This window comes from Oncorhynchus masou, unplaced genomic scaffold, assembly GCF_036934945.1.
Source record: "Oncorhynchus masou masou isolate Uvic2021 unplaced genomic scaffold, UVic_Omas_1.1 unplaced_scaffold_908, whole genome shotgun sequence".
NCBI lineage: Eukaryota > Metazoa > Chordata > Actinopteri > Salmoniformes > Salmonidae > Oncorhynchus > Oncorhynchus masou.
The window spans coordinates 86,448-96,394 of NW_027015556.1; positions in this window are offsets into that span (position 1 = coordinate 86,448).

Sequence of the window (9,947 nt, forward strand, 5' to 3'; positions counted from 1 at the left end):
CTCTGGGAGACACACACACAACAAAGTCCTCTGGGGCACACACACACACACACACACACACACACACACACACAACAAACACCTCTGGGAGGTATGGGTCTGACTGGGAGCCTTGTGACGGGGAAGGAAAGTCCTCTGGGAGGTATGGGTCTGACTGGGAGCCTTGTGACGGGGAAGGAGGAAGGAAGGTGTGTGTGTGTGTGTGTGTGTCTGCCACAGCCTTCTGATGCTGGTGTTTTATAGGAGAAACGTGGAAGCCATTAGGGAGAGGTATTTCTTAACAACATTCATTACCGGTAGAGAGGCGGCAACGTCTCTGTCTTACACACTCAGAGACAGATTCAATGAGACGCCCGATCCAGGGTCTGACTGGGACCAGAAATCAGCCCAGATATTTATAATACACAGGTCCTAGTCATTCGTGCCCGGCCCGGTGGAAAGTCCGTGCCCTGCCCGGTGGCCAGTCCGTGCCCTGCCCGGTGGCCAGTCCGTGCCCTGCCCGGTGGCCAGTCCGTGCCCGGCCCGGTGGCCAGTCCGTGCCCGGCCCGGTGGCCAGTCCCTGCCCTGCCCGGTGGCCAGTCCCTGCCCGGCCCGGTGGCCAGTCCGTGCCCTGCCCGGTGGCCAGTCCGTGCCCTGCCCGGTGGCCAGTCCGTGCCCTGCCCGGTGGCCAGTCGGTGCCCGGCCCGGTGGCCAGTCCGTGTCCGGCCCGATTCCTACCAACTTCAGTTGTCATGTCTGGTGTTTATTTGTTTCTGGGGTGTTTAAGGTTTTGGATAATCCCAAATGAAGACACGAACACTGACCTGTGAATTACAAGTGTTCTCCTTTAAAGAATAAGAGGGTTGAGGGGTCAACTGGGACTGTTCCCACCATTGTTCCCACCATTGTTAACCCCTCTTTCTTTGTTTTCCTCTTCTCTCCATCTCTCTCTCTCTCTGGAAAGGGGTGTCATGGTTGGCTTGACTCTAATGGAGGAGCTCTCCTGTTCTCCTCAATCTAAGTCTTTCATTCTCCTGTCTCTCTCTCTCTCTCTCTGTGTCTCTCTCTGTGTCTCTCTCTCTCTGTGTCTCTCTCTGTCTCTCTCTCTGTGTGTCTCTGTCTCTCTTTGTGTCTTGTTTTACTGAAGTGTTTATTGACTGATAATAAGCATTAGTCAACCTCCAACTCACCCCTCCTTCTCCAAATTCTTGCTGAGCAAATCACACACACACACACACACACCTCTGAGAAATACTGTGACAGAGCATGAAACATGTCTCTCTCTGAGACGATCTTAGCAAGTTAGATAAACTCAACGTGGATTTATTTTTGATTTGTGTGCTTCCTTGATAATATTTTTATGAACCTTTGTGATGTAATTGAATCCCAGGTCAGATCAGAGGTACCCAGCAGCACATATTGAAAGGTATTTAACTCCACCGATCCGGAATATCTGAGGGCATCCGGTAACAGGAGTATCTATGGTAACAGGAGAATCTATGGTAACAGGAGGAGTATCTGAGACCCTATGGTAACAGGAGTATCTGAGACCCTACTGTAACAGGAGAATCTATGTAACAGGAGTATCTGAGATCCTATGGTAACAGGAGTATCTATGGTAACAGGGGTATCTATGGTAACAGGAGAATCTGAGGCCATCCGGTAACAGGAGTATATATGGTAACAGGAGAATCTGAGACCCTACGGTAACATGAGTATCTATGCTAACAGGAGTATCTATGGTAACAGGAGTATCTGAGACCCTATGGTAACATGAGTATCTATGGTAACAGGAGTATATATGGTAACAGGAGTATCTGAGACCCTATGGTATGGTATGAGTATCTATGGTAACAGGAGTATCTATGGTAACAGGAGAATCTGAGACCCTATGGTAACATGAGTATCTATGGTAACAGGAGTATATATGGTAACAGGAGAATCTGAGACCCTACTGTAACAGGAGTATCTATGGTAACAGGAGTATCTGAGACCCTATGGTAACAGGAGTATCTATGGTAACAGGAGTATCTGAGACCCTATGGTAACAGGAGTATCTATGGTAACAGGAGTATCTATGGTAACAGGAGTATCTATGGTAACAGGAGTATCTATGGTAACAGGAGAATCTGAGACCCTACTGTAACAGGAGTATCTATGGTAACAGGAGAATCTGAGACCCTACTGTAACAGGAGTATCTATGGTAACAGGAGAATCTGAGACCCTATGGTAACATGAGTATCTATGGTAACAGGAGTATATATGGTAACAGGAGAATCTGAGACCCTACTGTAACAGGAGTATCTATGGTAACAGGAGAATCTGAGTCCCTATGTTAACAGGAGTATCTATGGTAACAGGAGTATTTTAACAGGAGAATCTATGGTAACAGAGTATCTATGGTAACAGGAGTATCTGAGACCCTATGGTAACAGGAGTATCTATGGTAAAAGGAGTATCTTAGACCCTATGGTAACTGGAGAATCTATGGTAACAGGAGTATCTTAGACCCTATGGTAACTGGAGTATCTATGGTAACAGGAGTATCTGAGGCCCCATGGTAACAGGAGTATCTGTAGCCCTATGGTAACTGGAGTATCTATGGTAACAGGAGTATCTATGGTAACAGGAGTATCTGAGGCCCTATGGTAACAGGAGTATCTATGGTAACAGGAGTATCTGAGGCCCCATGGTAACAGGAGTATCTGAGGCCCCATGGTAACAGGAGTATCTGACGTCCCATGGTAACTGGAGTATCTATGGTAACAGGAGTATCTATGGTAACAGGAGAATCTGAGACCCTACTGTAACAGGAGTATCTATGGTAACGGGAGAATCTGAAACCCTACTGTAACAGGAGTATCTATGGTAACAGGAGTATCTGAGACCCTATGGTAACATGAGTATCTATGGTAACAGGAGTATATATGGTAACAGGAGAATCTGAGACCCTACTGTAACAGGAGTATATATGGTAACAGGAGTATCTGAGACCCTACTGTAACAGGAGTATCTATGGTAACATGAGTATCTATGGTAACAGGAGTATCTGAGGCCCTATGGTAACAGGAGTATCTATGGTAACAGGAGTATCTGAGACCCTATGGTAACAGGAGTATATATGGTAACAGGAGTATCTATGGTAACAGGAGTATCTGAGACCCTATGGTAACAGGAGTATCTATGGTAACAGGAGTATCTATGGTAACAGGAGTATCTATGGTAACAGGAGTATCTTAGGCCCTATGGTAACAGGAGTATCTATGGTAACAGGAGTATCTTAGACCCTATGGTAACAGGAGTATCTATGGTAACAGGAGTATCTGAGACCCTATGGTAACAGGAGTATCTATGGTAACAGGAGTATCTGAGACCCTACTGTAACAGGAGTATCTATGGTAACAGGAGTATCTATGGTAACAGGAGTATCTTAGTCCCTATGTTAAGAGGAGTATCTATTGTAACAGGAGTATCTTAGGCTCTATGGTAACATGAGTATCTATGTTAACAGGACTATCTGAGACCCCATGGTAAAATGAGTATATATTGTAATAGGAATATCTGAGGCCCCATGGTAACAGGAGAATCTATGGTAACAAGAGTATCTGAGACCCTATGGTAACAGGAGTATCTATGGTAACAGGAGTATCTATGGTAACATGAGTATCTTAGATCCTATGGTAACAAGAATATTTGAGGGCCCATGGTTAACAGGAGTAGCTGAGGCCCCATGTTAACAGGAGTATCTTAGGCTCTATGGTAACAGGAGTATCTATGTAACAGGAGTATCTGAGACCCTACTGTAACAGGAGTATCTATGGTAACATGAGTATCTGAGACCCTATGGTAACAGGAGTATCTATGGTAACAGGAGTATCTATGGTAACAGGAGTATCTATGTAACAGGAGTATCTGAGACCCTACTGTAACAGGATATCTGATGGTAACATGGTATCTGAGACCCTATGGTAACAGGAGTATCTGATGGTAACAGGAGTATCTATAGGTAACAGGAGTATCTGATGGTAACAGGAGTATCTATGGTAACAGGAGAATCTGAGACCCTACTGTAACAGGAGTATCTATGGTAACAGGATAGAATCTGAGGTCCTATGGTAACATGGAGTATCTATGGTAACAGGAGTATTTGATGGAACAGGATATCTTGATGGAACTGAGTCATGCTATGTAACAGGAGTATCTATGGTAACAGGAGTATTTGATGGAGAATATGGTAACAGGAGTCATCTATGGTAATGGAGAATGGGAGTATCTGAGACCCTATGGTAACATGAGTATCTATGGTAACAGGAGTATCTATGGTAACAGGAGAATCTGAGATACTGGTAACAGGGTATCTATGGAAAGGAGTAACTATGGGTAACAGGAGTATGATGAGACCCTATGGTAACAGGAGTATCTATGGTAACAGGAGTATCTATGGATAACAGGAGTAAATGGTAAATGTATCTGAGGAGAATGGTAACATGAGTATCTATGGTAATTTGATGGAGAATGGATATGGTAACAGGATGAATTTGATGACCCTGGATGTAACAGGAGTATCTATTTGATGGAGAATCTGAAACCCTACTGTAACAGGATGTATTTGATGGAGAAGGAGATCTGAGACCCTATGGTAACATGCTATCTATGGTAACAGGATAGGGAACTATAGGTCATGGTAACAGGAGAATGGTCATGCTATTTGATGAGAATGAGACCCTACTGTAACATGGAGTATATGGATAGGTAACAGGTCATGTATTTGATGGAGAATGTAACAGGAGTATCTATGGTAACATGCTATTTGATGGAGAATGGATATCTGGGAACTATAGGTCATGCTATTTGATGGAGAATGGATGGTAACAGGAGTATCTGATGGAGAATGGTAACAGGAGTATATAGAATGGTAACATGAGTATTTGATGGTAACAGGAGAATCTGAGACCCTATGGTAACAGGAGCTATTTGATGGTAACAGGATATTTGATGGATCTGAGACCCTACTGTAACATGGAGAATGGATAGGGAACTATGAGGTCATGCTATTTGATGGAGAATGGATATGGTAACAGGAGTATCTATGGTAATGGAGAATGGATGAGAACCTATGGTCATGCTATTTGATGGAGAATGGATATGGAACTAGGGTCATGCTATTTGATGGAGAATGGATAGAGAACTATGGTCATGCTATTTGATGGAGAATGGATAGGTAACAGGTCATGCTATTTGATGGAGATGTTAAGAGGAGTATCTATCATGTAACAGGAGTATCTTAGGCTCTATGGTCAACATTTGATGGAGAATATGGTAACAGGTCATGCTATTTGATGGAGAATGGATAAAATATAGGTCATGCTATTTGATGGAGAATGGATAGGGAACCATGGTCACATTTGATGAGAATGGATAGGGAACAAGGTCATGCTATTTGATGGAGAATGGATAGGTAACTAGGTCATGCTATTTGATGGAGAATGGATAGGGAACTATAGGTCATGCTATTTGATGGAGAATGGATGGTAACAAGAATATATTTGATGGAGAATGGATAACAGGAGTGGCTGAGATGCCCCATGGATAGGGAACTATCTTAGGTCTATGGTAACAGGAGTATTTGATGGAGAATGGATAGGGAACTATAGGTCATGCTATTTGATGGAGAATGGATAGGGAACTGAGGCCCCATGGTAACATGGAGAATGGATAGGCCCCATGGTCATGCTATTTGATGGAGAATGGATAGGCCCCATGGTAACAGGAGTAGCTGAGGCCCTATGGTAACTATTTGATGGAGAATGGATAGGTAACAGGTCATGCTATTTGATGGAGAATGGATAACAGGAACATCTGATGGAGAATGGATAGGTAACTAAAGGTCATGCTATTTGATGGAGAATGGATAGGGAACTATAGGTCATGCTATTTGATGGAGAATGGATGGTAACTAGGTCATGCTATTTGATGGAGAATGGATGGGAACTAGGTCATGCTATTTGATGGAATGGATAGGGAACTAGGAGGTCATGCTATTTGATGGATGGTAACTGGATATCTATGGGAACTAGGTCATGCTATTTGATGGAGAATGGATAGGGAACTAGGTCATGCTATTTGATGGAGAATGGATAGGGACTAAAGGTCATGCTATTTGATGGAGAATGGAACTGGAGTATCTATGGTAACTGGATAGTATCTATGGTCATGCTATTTGATGGAGAATGGATAGGAACTAACAGGTCATGCTATTTGATGGAGAATAACAGGAGTATCTTAGACCCTATGGTAACAGGTCATGTATTTGATGGTAACAGGATAGTATCTATAGGTCATGCTATTTGATGGAGAATGGATAGGGAACTAGGTCATGCTATTTGATGGAGAATGGTAAACATAGGTCATGCTATTTGATGGAGAATGGATAACTGGAGTATCTATGGTAATAGGGAGTATGCTAGTCATGCTATTTGATGGAGAATGGATAGGGAACTATAGGTCATGCTATTTGATGGAGAATGGATAGGGAACTATCAGGTGGAGAATGGATAGGGAACATGCTATTTGATGGAGAATGGATAGGGAACTATAGGTCATGCTATTTGATGGAGAATGGATAGGGAACTATAGGTCATGCTATTTGATGGAGAATGGATAGGGAACATGCTATTTGATGGAGAATGGATAGGGAACTATAGGTCATGCTATTTGGTCATGGAGAATGGATAGGGAACTATAGGTCATGCTATTTGATGGAGAATGGATAGGGAACTATAGGTCATGCTATTTGATGGAGAATGGATAGGGAACTATAGGTCATGCTATTTGATGGAGAATGGATAGGGAACTAAAGGTCATGCTATTTGATGGAGAATGGATAGGGAACTATAGGTCATGCTATTTGATGGAGAATGGATAGGGAACTATAGGTCATGCTATTTGATGGAGAATGGATAGGGAACTAAAGGTCATGCTATTTGATGGAGAATGGATGGAACTATAGGTCATGCTATTTGATGGAGAATGGATAGGGAACTATAGGTCATGCTATTTGATGGAGAATGGATAGGGAACTATAGGTCATGCTATTTGATGGAGAATGGATAGGGAACTATAGGTCATGCTATTTGATGGAGAATGGATAGGGAACTATAGGTCATGCTATTTGATGGAGAATGAATGGATAGGGAACTAAAGGTCATGCTATTTGATGGAGAATGGATAGGTCATGCTATTTGATGGAGAATGGATAGGAACTATAGGTCATGCTATTTGATGGAGAATGGATAGGGAACTATAGGTCATGCTATTTGATGGAGAATGGATAGGGAACTATAGGTCATGCTATTTGATGGAGAATGGATAGGGAACTATAGGTCATGCTATTTGATGGAGAATGGATAGGGAACTAAAGGTCATGCTATTTGATGGAGAATGGATAGGGAACTATAGGTCATGCTATTTGATGGAGAATGGATAGGGAACTATAGGTCATGCTATTTGATGGAGAATGGATAGGGAACTAAAGGTCATGCTATTTGATGGAGAATGGATAGGGAACTATAGGTCATGCTATTTGATGGAGAATGGATAGGGAACTATAGGTCATGCTATTTGATGGAGAATGGATAGGGAACTATAGGTCATGCTATTTGATGGAGAATGGATAGGGAACTATAGGTCATGCTATTTGATGGAGAATGGATAGGGAACTATAGGTCATGCTATTTGATGGAGAATGGATAGGGAACTATAGGTCATGCTATTTGATGGAGAATGGATAGGGAACTATAGGTCATGCTATTTGATGGAGAATGGATAGGGAACTATAGGTCATGCTATTTGATGGAGAATGGATAGGGAACTAAAGGTCATGCTATTTGATGGAGAATGGATAGGGAACTATAGGTCATGCTATTTGATGGAGAATGGATAGGGAACTATAGGTCATGCTATTTGATGGAGAATGGATAGGGAACTATAGGTCATGCTATTTGATGGAGAATGGATAGGGAACTAAAGGTCATGCTATTTGATGGAGAATGGATAGGGAACTATAGGTCATGCTATTTGATGGAGAATGGATAGGGAACTATAGGTCATGCTATTTGATGGAGAATGGATAGGGAACTATAGGTCATGCTATTTGATGGAGAATGGATAGGGAACTAAAGGTCATGCTATTTGATGGAGAATGGATAGGGAACTATAGGTCATGCTATTTGATGGAGAATGGATAGGGAACTAAAGGTCATGCTATTTGATGGAGAATGGATAGGGAACTATAGGTCATGCTATTTGATGGAGAATGGATAGGGAACTAAAGGTCATGCTATTTGATGGAGAATGGATAGGGAACTAAAGGTCATGCTATTTGATGGAGAATGGATAGGGAACTATAGGTCATGCTATTTGATGGAGAATGGATAGGGAACTAAAGGTCATGCTATTTGATGGAGAATGGATAGATGGAACATAGGATGCTAGACTGGATGGATAGGGAACTAAAGGTCATGAGACAGATGGGAACTATAGGTCACTGATGGAGAATGGATAGGGAACTATGGTCATGCTATTTGATGGAGAATGGATATAGGAACAGTCAGTGTCCCAATCATGCCACATTTGATGGGAATGGACAAGACAATGGATGGAAGAAGTGTTGATGGACAACGGAACGGTCATGTTTTGATGGAGAATAGGTTCCATGTTAAAAGCCCTCATCTTACTCATCTCAGTTGTTGTTATGGACAACAGAACGGTCATGTTCCCCCGGTAGGGTCCACGTTAAAATAGCCCTCTCTTACTCATCTCAGCAGTGTTGTTGGGACAACAGAACGCTGTTCCCCGGTAGGTTCCATAGGGAAAGCTAAAAGCCCTCTGCTTACTCATCTCAGCAGTGTTGTTGGGACAACAGAACGTCTGTTCCCCGGTAGGTTCCACGTTAAAAGCCCTCTCTCTTTCTCAGCAGTGTTGTTAGGACAACAGAATGCTGTTCCCCTGGTAGATTCCACGTTAAAAGCCCTCTCTCATCTCACTCATCTCAGGTTCAGTGCTATTGTTGGATAGGACAACAGAACGCTGTTCCCCGGTAGGTTCCACGTTAAAAGCCCTCTCTATCTCAGCAGTGTTGTTAGGACAACAGAACGGTTCCCCTATTCCACATTAAAAGATCATCTCAGCAGTGTTGTTAGGACAACAGAACGGTCTGTTCCCCCGGTAGGTTCCATGCTATTAAAAGCTCTTCACTCATCTCAGCAGTGTTGTTAGGACAACAGAACGTCATGTTCCCCGAGTAGGTTCCACGTTAAAAGCCCTCTCTCACTCATCTCAGCAGTGTTGTTAGGACAACAGAACGCTGTTCCCCTGGTAGATTCCAAGTTAAAAGCCCTCTCTCTCATCTCAGCAGTGTTGTTAGGACAACAGAACGCTGTTCCCCCGGTAGGTTCCACGTTAAAAGCCCTCTCTTACTCATCTCAGCAGTGTTGTTAGGACAACAGAACGCTGTTCCCCCGGTAGGTTCCACGTTAAAAGCCCTCTCTCACTCATCTCAGCAGTGTTGTTATGACAACAGAACGCTGTTCCCCGGTAGGTTCCACGTTAAAAGCCCTCTCTCACTCATCTCAGCAGTGTTGTTATGACAACAGAACGCTGTTCCCCCGGTAGGTTCCACGTTAAAAGCCCTCTCTCACTCATCTCAGCAGTGTTGTTAGGACAACAGAACGCTGTTCCCCCGGTAGGTTCCACGTTAAAAGCCCTCTCTCACTCATCTCAGCAGTGTTGTTATGACAACAGAACGGTGTTCCCCCTGGTAGGTTCCACGTTAAAAGCCCTCTCTCACTCATCTCAGCAGTGTTGTTAGGACAACAGAACCCTAGGTTCCACGTTAAAAGCCCTCTCTCACTCATCTCAGCAGTGTTGTTATGACAACAGAACGGTGTTCCCCCTGGTAGGTTCCACG